Source organism: Vombatus ursinus, unplaced genomic scaffold, assembly GCF_900497805.2.
Source record: "Vombatus ursinus unplaced genomic scaffold, bare-nosed wombat genome assembly UNPS02012082.1, whole genome shotgun sequence".
Lineage (NCBI taxonomy): Eukaryota > Metazoa > Chordata > Mammalia > Diprotodontia > Vombatidae > Vombatus > Vombatus ursinus.
Genome location: NW_020951860.1, coordinates 3382876 through 3393451, shown reverse-complemented (window position 1 = coordinate 3393451; position 10576 = coordinate 3382876). Strand labels below are relative to the sequence as shown.

At 39.1% G+C, this 10576-nt stretch overlaps 1 pseudogene; it reads right to left on the bottom strand.

Annotated features, from left to right (window-relative positions):
* Positions 1–7028: 7028 nt before the first annotated feature.
* Positions 7029–10441, bottom strand: LOC114039565 (annotated as a pseudogene).
* Positions 10442–10576: the final 135 nt, after the last annotated feature.

Genomic DNA, 10576 nt, shown 5'->3' with positions numbered 1-10576 from the left:
ACCAAAACTTAGGTCTTCTAACTCAAAGTCCATTGCATTTTTCACTAGGTAATCATTGGAGATCTTCAATTAAATGCTTGGTAATCAATCCATCAATTCAAAAGTATTTCTTAAGCACTCAACTACATTCCAGGCATTGTACTAAGTATGTACAAAGACAAAAATGAACTAGTCCCTGCCTTCAAGAAGCTTATAATCTAATGAGGAGATGGTATATACAGAACATATACAAAATGAAAACAAAATAGTTTTGGGAAGGAAAGTACTAGCAGCTAGAGAGAATGGGAAAAAGTATAATCATCTCTCATGGATGTATTAGGAAGATTTCCCACTTCAGACGGGAGTTGGTCTAAGTGACCTCTGACTTCCCTTCCAATTTGTATGGTAGAAAGAAAAATAAACAGAAGTATTCGGAAGACTTGGCATTGCTGTTTGCTCCTTGTGTGACATGGGGTAAGTCATTGAACTACTCTGGACCCCAATCTGTCATGTATGAAATTAAAGGGATTGGTCAAATCACCTTCTGAAATCTATGTTATCTCTAGTTCTATGATGTCAAAAACTCTAATATTCTACACCAAGACAGATGGTTGTCTATCTCATTCTTAAAACACTTCAAGAACGATATGTCTCTGTTAGGCTGTTCTAGTGTTTACCCATTTTATTGACAGAAAGTCTTTTCTTATGATAAACTTCAGATTCTCTTGCTGTAACTTAATATTATTGTTTTCTAGTTCTATAATCTGTGCATAGTTACTTAGTGCCCTTTTAATAATTACATCCTTTTATGTACTTAAATCACCTTGTAACATCTACCATGGGTGGGGAACTTGTGGTTTTGAGGCCACATGAGGCCTTCTAGGTCCTCAAGTGCAGCCCTTTGATGGAATCCAAACTTCACAGAGCAAATCCTCTTAATAAAAGGATTTGTTCTGTAAAACTTGGACTCAGTTAAAAGGCTGCACTCAAGGACCTAGAAGGCCACATGTGGCCTTGAGGCTGCAGGTTCCCCATCCCTGAGTTCTAGCCCATTACAGTAGCCTTGAGAATCATAGGATTCCAGAGCAGGAAGGAAGCTCAGAAATTTAATTTAAAGTTTTTTAATTTCTCTGAGAATTTTTTCTCATATGTAAAATGAAGACAACAATACTTACTATTGTTGTGAAGCTCAAATGAGATAATGTCTGTAAAGTATGGAAAGCTTTGCAAGCTTTAATGTGCTATAATAATGTCAATTATTATTATTTTAGAAATCTTCAATGGCATCATATCCATAGATTTATAGATCTAGAACTGGGAGAAAGCTTAGAGGTCATCTAGTCTAACCCTCTCATTTTATAGATGAGGAAAATGAGGCATGGAGAGGTTAAGTGATTTGCTCAAGATTCCAAAGGTGGTAGGAGGGTAGAGTCAAGATGGCAGAGTAGAGGAAGCTTTATAGCCAAGTTCTCCCAATATTCTCCTTCAAACAACTTTACATAACACCTCAAAATGAATTCTGGAGCTGCAGAGCCAACAAAAGGTTAGGGTAAGACATTTTTCCAACCTCAGACAATGTAGAAGATTGAAAGGCGAGTTCTATGACACTGGGGTGGGGGTTGGCCTGGAGCACATACTGCAGCAACACTACCTTTGGGTCTTTGGAGGTGGCTGTGACAGCAGCAGCAGTTTTGGGAGCTCTCAGTTCAGAGACTCTAAGGGGATTGGACACCTGGTCAGAAAGAGATTATAGGGGATTACATATTAGCCCCATGCCAGCATTGGACTGAGCATTGTTTGACAGCTCCATCACCCATTACCCAGTTTCAGGTCACAGTTGCAGAGAGGGGTGCTAGTGCTTACAGCTATAAGGGAGCAGGAGCTCTTCCTGGGTAAGGACCAGAGCTCAGACTAGGAGAGCAGTGATCACATCTCTCCCCAGATCACACTACCTTGGAAAGCACCAGAAACTTACCAATCTCCAGAACTAGCTATGATAATAGCAGTGCAAAAAAGTCTGATGCTTGGGACAGTGCCCAACGCTTGACCCCTGGTAAGCAGATCCCAACTTTAACATAAAATTAAAAGTCAATAAATAGACTGGAAGAATGAACAAACAACAACAAAAAAGAACCTTACCATAAAAACTTAATATGGTGACAAGGAAGATCAAGACACAAACTCAGAAGAAGTGAAAACAGCTACACTGCAGAATGGATATAAGCCCCAAAAGAATTCCTAAAAGTGCTAAAGAAAGAGCAAAAAATAATTTAAAAAATCAAATGAGAGTTATAGATGAAAAATTGGGAAAAGAAATGAGAGCAAGCAAACTATGAAATTATGAATTAACAGCTTGGTAAAAAAAAAAGTTCAAAACCTCACTGCAGAGTCAGTATTTAAACTCAGGTCCTCTGACTTCCAGTCCCATGCTCTTTCCACTGCATAGTTTCAAATTGTATAGCCAAGCACTCGAGGTGCTCTAGAATCTTGCAAATATCATTCTCTTGGTTCTACTTTTTTCTTTTACTCTGCATCATTTCAAATAGATTTTCCTATATTTTGTGAACTCACAGTAGTAGTCTTTGCTTAGTCATTGCTTACTACAAAGTCATATTCCACAACATTCACAAGTCATAGTTTTTGTAGCCATTGTCCAATCAACGGGCACTCATTATTTCTAGTTCTTTGCTATTATAAAGAGTAATGGTACAAATACTTCTGGTTAAAATTGGACCAGATCTCAAACTGATGACTATTTAATACAAATGGGAGACCCCATCACTTAATAAGAGGCTAGGAAACAATCTATCAGGTTTTAGGTGTTTGTCTGGGGAGAAAGTGATTTAGCCACACAAAGACTATGCATACATATCATATGCAATCTCTGCCACAGATGGTGCCTAATGTTTAATCACATACACAGAGTTCACTATTGATAATAGCCTGAATTCCACTGTCAAAGTGAAATGAGGAACTGAAGCAGTTTTCCAGAGAATTCAGACAAATACACAGTTGAACTCCGAATAATCCCAGGTCAGTTATGTAGGTAATGTCCTCAATTCATCTTTCATTCATTCATTCAACAAATATCCACTGATTGTCTACTATGTGTGAGGCACTGTCATTAGTCATGAATAAGAAATAGAACATTTACAGAAATGGCAAACCAATCTAGTAACTTTGCTATGAAAATACAAAACGAGGTCATGAAGAATCAAACACAAATGAAAAATGACTGAATAACAACTTAATTTGGAAAGCTGTTCACTTGAAACCAGAGCTCATTAGGTAGGATCTCTTGAGTGCTACAGGTCCAGAATGGGGGTATTGTCCAATCAAAACAATTTATAGTAAGCACTTTAGTTTGACTCTCTAATCAAGGCAAATAAATCTTGCTACTTTTTCATTCACTGAGATCCTGTCTTTGAATCAGCATCAGCAAAGTGGCTTCAAAAACCTTTTTTTTCTTCTTTTCTTTCTCAAATGAAAGCCAACAGAAAAACAACAAAACAAAACAAAACAAAAACCCCAACAGGTACTTCATCTCTTTTAAGCTCTAGGGGGTGCTGAAGAGCAACATCTGGAACTGGAAACTGATCCAAATTCTTTGAGCCTTCTCAAACTTTTCAGGAATCATATAGTCTACTTCTCTACTAATTGTTCTAGAAGTTGGACTCCTTAAACAGTTCTGACAAAGTTGCTTTTGACCGCCTGATATTTCTTTCTTTTTTTTAGTTTATTTATAATGTTTATTTAGTTTTATTTTCCCCCAGTTACATGTAAAAATCATTTTTAACATTCCTTTTTAAAACTTTGAGTTCCAAATTCTCTCCCTCCCTCCCCACCTCCCCCTAATTGAGAAAGCAAGCAATTCGATATAGGTTATACTGGTGGAGTCATGCAAAACATATCCATAATAGTCACGTTGTGAAAGAAAACAGACAAGGAAAAAAAAAACTCAAGAAAAATAAAGTAAAAAAAAAGTATGCTTCAGGTGCAGCTAGGTGGCACAATGGATAGAGTACTGATCCTGAATTTAAGAGGACCTGAATTCAAATCTGGATTCAGACACTTGATACTTAACTAGCTGTGGGACCCTGAGCAAATCACTTAACCTCAACTGCCTCGAAGAAAAAAAAAAAAGGATACTTCAATCTGTATTCAGATACCACCAGTTCTTTCTCTGGGGATAGAAAGCATTTTTCATCATAAGTCTTTCAGAGCTAGCTTGGATCATTTTATTGCTGAGAATAATAGCAAAGTCATTCACAACTGATCATCTTACAATATTGCTGTTACTTTGTACACAGTACATTTGACTTTGTACCAGCCCATGCAAGTCTTTCCAGGTTTTTCTGAGAGCATCCTGCTCATCATTTCTTACTATAGTACAATAGTATTCCATCATAATAACATACCACAACTTGTTCAGCCATTCCCCAATTGATGGGCATTCTCTTACCTTTTAATTCTTTACTTCCAGAAAAGAGATGCTATAAATATTTTTGTACATATAGATCCTTTTCCTTTTAGTTTTTTATCTTACTTGGGATACAGACCTAGTAGTAGTATTGCTGGGTCAAAGGTATGCATAGTTTTATAGCCCTTTGGGCACAGTTCCAAATTGCTCTATAGAATGGTTGAATCAGCTCCACCAACAGTGCATCAAAGTCTCATTTTTCCCACAGCCTCTCCAACATTTGTCATTTACTTTTTTTGTGTTATTGGTCAAGGTATGAGATAGTACCTCAAAATTGTTTTAATTTGCATTTCTCCAATCAGTAGTGAGTTACAGTATTTTTTCATATGGCTATAGATAGCTTTGATTATTTCATGTTAAAATTGATCATATTTTTTGATCATTTATCAATTTGGGAATGGCTCTTATTTTTATAAATTTGACTCAGTTCTCTATATGTTTAAGAAATAAGGCCTTTATCAGAGAAACTTGCTTCAAAATTTTTTTCACAGTTACACAGTTGTATTTCCCTCCATCCTATACCTCCTCCCCCGTTTATTCTCTTCTCTCCTTTCACCCTGTCCCTCCTCAAAAGTGTTTTGCTTCTGACTACCCCCTCCCTCAATCTGCCCTCCCTTCTATCACTCCTCCTCCCTTCTCTTATCCCCTTCCCTGTAAGGTAAGATCAATTTCTATACCCAATTGAGTGTGTATGTTATTCCCTCTCTGATCCAATTCTGATGAGAGTAAGGTTCACTCATTCCCCCTCACCTCCCTCCCTCTTCCCCTCCACTGTAAAAGTCTTTTCTTGTCTCTTTTATGTGAGATAATTTTACCCCATTCCACCTCTCTCTTTCTCTCTTTCCCCATACATTTCCCTCTCACTCCTTAATTTTACATTTTAGATATCATGTCTTCATATTCAACTCACACCTATGCCAATCTGTCTATATATTCTCCTTCTAACTACCCTAATAATGAGAAAAGTCTAATGAGTTACAAATATCATCTTCCTATATGGAAATGTAAACAGTTTAAACTTAGTAAGTCCCTTATGATTTCCCTTTCCTGTTTATCTTTTTATGCTTCTCTTGAGTCTTGTATTTGAAAGTCAAATTTTCTATTCAGCTCTGGTCTTTTCATCAAGAATGCTTGAAAGTTTTTTATCCCATTCAACGTCCATTCCACCCCCCCCCCCCAAGGATTATACTCAGTTTTGCTGGGTAGGTGATTCTTGGTTGTAATTCTACTCCAGAATATCATATTCCAAGCCCTGTAGTCCTTTAATGTAGAAGCTACTAAATCTTATGTTATCCTGACTGTGACTCTATGATACTTGAATTGTTTCTTTCTGGCTGCTTGCAATATTTTCTCCTTGCCCTGGGAATGCTGGAATTTGGTTATAATATTCCTGGCAGTTTTCATTTTGGGATCCCTTTCAGGAGGTGATTGGTGGATTCTTTCAATTTCTACTTTGCCTTCTGGTTCTGAATATCAGGGCAGTTTTCCTTGATAATTTCTTGAAAGATGATATCTAGGCTCTTTTTTTTATCAGGCTTTCAAGCAGTCCAGTAGTTTTTAAATTATCTCTCCTGGATCTATTTTCCAGGTCTGTTGTTTTTCCAATGAGATATTTCACATTGTTTTCTATTTTTTCATTCTTTTGGTTTTGTTTTATTGTTTCTTGATTTCTTATAAAATCATTAGCTTCTATTTGCTCCATTTTAATTTTTAAGGAATTATTTTCTTCAATGAGCTTTTGGGCCTCCTTTTCCATTTGGCCAGTTCTGCTTTCTAAGGCATTCTCCTCATTGGCTTTTTAGACCTCTTTTACCATTTGGCATAGTCTGTTTTTTAAGGTGTTATTTTCTTCAGTATTTGTGTGTGTATATATATGTGTGTGTGTGTGTGTGTGTGTGTGTGTGTGGGTCCTTTAGCAAGCTGTCGACTTTTTTTTTTTTTTTGGCTAGGCAATGGAATTAAGTGACTTGCCCAGGGTCACACAGCTAGTGGGTGTTATGTGTCTGAGGTCTGATTTGAACTCAGGTCCCCCTGACTCCAGGGCCAGTGCTTTATCCACTGCGCCACCTAGCTGCCCCTGGACTTGTTTTTCATGATTTTCTTGTATCACTCTCATTTCTCTTCCCAATTTTTCCTCTACCTTTCTTACCTGATTTTCAAAATCCTTTTTGAGTTCTTTTGTGGCCTGAGACCAATTCATATTTTTCTTGGAGGCTTTAGATGTAGAAGCTTTGACTTTGTTGTCCTCTTCTGAATGTGTGTTTTGATTTTCCTTGTCACCACAGTAACTTTGTATAGTCAGAGTTTCTTTTTCCTGTTGTTTGCTCATTTTCCCAGTCTATTAGTTTACTTTTAATTGTTTGTTAAAGTAGGGCTCTGCTTCCAGGTTGGAGGGTGCATTGTCCCAAGCTTCAGGGGTTTCATGTAGGTATTTTCTTTTCTTTTCTTTTTTTTTTGCATTTAAAACATGTTTATTTTAAACAGGTCATTTTTTAAAAGTTTACATTGAAACAAAAACATTTTTGCTTTTAATAAGTTGTTTCAGACTAGATTTCTTTTTCCATCTTTCTATTCTTTTGCCTAAGTGGCATATCTATTGACTAAACCTGTAAGTGAATTTCCATTTTGCTTTTCTTGACTACCTGAGAAAACCTGTTCAGGAGACCAAATAAAATCTCCTGGATGAAAAACATGGAGCAGAAATTCATTTGGATGCAGATTTAAGCTTCTGCCTTTCTTCATCTTCCTTCTCAAATCCTGAACAGACAACAGATTTCCCTTTGGGGTACCGAGCACAGCACCTACGCAACTCTTGGATGACAGCCTCACACTTAGACTCCGTGTAGTTGTTGGCTTGCAAGCATTTCTGTATTTCACAGGCTTGTTTCTGGCAGGGATCCTTCTGGGACATATCCATTAAAACCTCTGCGTGGCTGTTCCGCTGGATCCGGGCCGACACACAGGCAGAGAGGAGAAGGAAGCACGTTAAAGAGGTCCGACACAGCCAAATGGTCACAGTCACTGCCGCCGCTCTGTTGAGAAAGAAAAGTTTTGTGGGTCACGACAGGCTGTTCTGGCACTCGGGGTGAGTCTCACGTAGGTATTTTCAAAGATACTCCCAGGGACCTGTAAGTTTTCAGTTCTTCCAGGGTGGTATGATCTAAGGAGAGATATTTACTACTCTCTTGGCCTGTGCTGTAGTCTGTGATCGACTACAAGCACTCCTTTCTGCCCTGGAACTGTGAGAAGCATCCCCACTCCATGGCCATAAGCTCTGCTATGCTAGTGCTCCTCTTCGCCCTGGGACTGCTACCCAGGCCTGCCACAAAGATCCAAGTATGGGCAAAGCAATGGAGTACTGCCTCAGTGCCAGCAAAAAGACCCCTGTAATCTCCTTCTGATCAGTTGTTTGACCCCTTTACTGTCTGCAGGCTGAGAGCTCCAGAAGCAGCTGCTGTCAGTGCCCCTGCTGATTCAGTCACTTCCAAAGCCTGATCCTGGTTTGCTACGGCCGGGGCAGTGCTGGCCGGGCCTGCCCTTGACTGTACTCCAGTCTCGCCTAAGTGCAACAGATCTTTCTTGCCGACCTTCCAAGTTGTCGTAGGCTGGAAATTTGTTTCACTCCATCTTCCTGCGGGCTCTGCTGCTCTAGAATTTGTTTAGAGCCAATTTTTAAAGATATTTGAAGGGGTTTGGGGGAGAGCTCAGGCGAGTCCCTGCCTTTACGCTGCCATCTTGGCTCCCGACCCCTTGCTATTTCTTCCATCTTACCTTGGCAGGAACTTCAGCCTCAGCCTCCCATCTCCTATACCTGTCAATGGCTTAAATCAGAGTCCCCAGAAAGCCAGTGATTCACCATTCACTTAAAAAGTCACAAGTCACAAAACTGTATTTATGAAATAGACATTCCTTTTAAAATAATACCTTAGTCTCTTCAAATAATTGTGTGAGAGATATGAGGTCATATAGTAAAGGATCTCAACTACAGAGGCAGATTAGGCATGATATAAGAACAAATGTAGAGCTATCCAAAAGTCTCTCTGAGAGAGAATGGTCTCTCTTCATGGAATGCCTTCATGGGATGAAACCAATAAGGTGCCCTGCCGAGAGTCCTGAGACCTTGGGTTAGGATCCTGTGTGATTTTGGGCTGGATGCTCAATCACCCTTGGTCCGAGTTTCCTTCTCTGTAACATGAGGGCATTGCTTGAGAAGACCTTTAACTTTTTTTAACTATAGATCTGTGATCCTATGTACTTCATATAGATGATCACTTGTCAAGCAATGTTAGACTTCTGAAGTCCCTTTAAATGCAGGGATTGGGAGAGGTGACTGGTAGACAAAAGGCAGCAATCTAGCACATGGATAGATTGCTAGGCTTGAGAGTAGGAAGACCTGAGCTCAAATCCAGCCTCAGACAACTTACTAGCTATATGACCTTGGGCAAATCACTTTACCTCTGTCTACCTCACTTTTCTCTTCTGTAAAATGGGTATAATAATAACCCCTATCACCCAACGTTGTTGTGAGGATCAAGTAAGATATCTGTAAAACACTCAACATGGTTAGTGCTTAATAAATGCTTATTCCTTTCCTTATTCCTTTCCATTCTCCCCCTCCCACCAAGTCTTAAGCTTCTCATACTCATTCCCTTTTTAACTAGTCTAAGGAGAGACCGCATGATATAGTGAGTAGACAGCCCAATTAGTTAAATGTTGGATTTACTGAACCTTTTAGCGTCTTCAGGCAAAGTCTATAAACTACAAATGAGTTGCAATCTGTATTTATTAATTTACCAAGAGGTTAAATAAAGGTGTTATTTTACCAAATAACTAAATTAATCTGGTATCAATTTACCAAAAGGTTTAATAAAGGTGCACAAAAGTAGCTACTGTGTAGCTCCAGCAAAAGTTCTCCATAATGATGAAATCCCTGGGCGAAACAAAATAAACTCCCATAGGATTCCCCTCCCCACTCCTCAAATATCCTGTGATCCAGTGACATTTGCTTTATTCCAGTTCACTTGGCACTAGGCATTTTCACTGGTTGTCCTCCAAGCCTGGAATGTTTTTTTCTCCTCATCCCTACCACTTGGCTTCCAGTCCCAGCTAAAATCTCTACAAGAAATTGTTCTCAGTCCCCCTTACTTCTGTTGCCTTCTGTTTGTTGATTATTTTCCATTAATCCTGATTACAGCTTTTTTGTACATAGTTGTTCGAATGGTATCTCCTTGTTATACTGAGAGCCCCTTAAGATCAGGAACTGTCTTTTGCCTTTCTTTGTATCCTTAGTGCTTAGCACAGTTTCTGGTACAAAGCAGGTACTTAATAAGTGTTTACTTACTATGACTTCAGTGTATGTTTTTCTACCTTTTATTTGCAACTTACCAGAGCTTGCATGAACCAGGAAACAAGACTTTGAAAACTCGAACAAGCAGTAGTGCAGTGTCATGGAAAGAGCCCTTAATTTGGAATTTAAAAAAACAAAAACAAAAAACTAACCAAAAAAACAAAATCCTGGGTTTAAATCCCATCATTGCCAGTTACTATGTATGTGATTTTCTTGAAGGCAAGGCAGCTAAGTGGAACTGGATTTGAATCAGGAAGGCCTGAGACACTTATTATGGGTGTGAACCTGGACACGTCACTTAACCTATATTAGCCTCAGCTTCCTGACATATAACCTAGAATAATAATAATGAATGTTTGATTGATAGGATGGATAGTACTTACCTCCCAGCGCTGTTGTAGGGCTCAAATAAGATAACATATGTAAAGCATTGTGCAAACCTTAAGGTGCTATATAAATGTTACTAGCTATTTATTCCTACTTTGAGCTCGTTTCCTCATCTGCAAATGAGGTGACAATTGTACTTTGATGACCCCTAAGGTGTCTTTCAGCTCTAAAGGGAATCCAGTCTTCCAAGTTCTGTCACGGAAACTCCGGGACCACGTGGCTCTATGGTCCAATGGGGCCCACAATTCAACCTTATCCGGCAAGTGACCTGAGCGTCTTTCCAGCCTTGGGCTTTGCTGGGAAGCGGAGGACAAAAAGATTTGAGATGGAAGAAAGAACTACTACTCCCGGGATGCCTTGCGGCACTTACTCCGCCCCGAGCG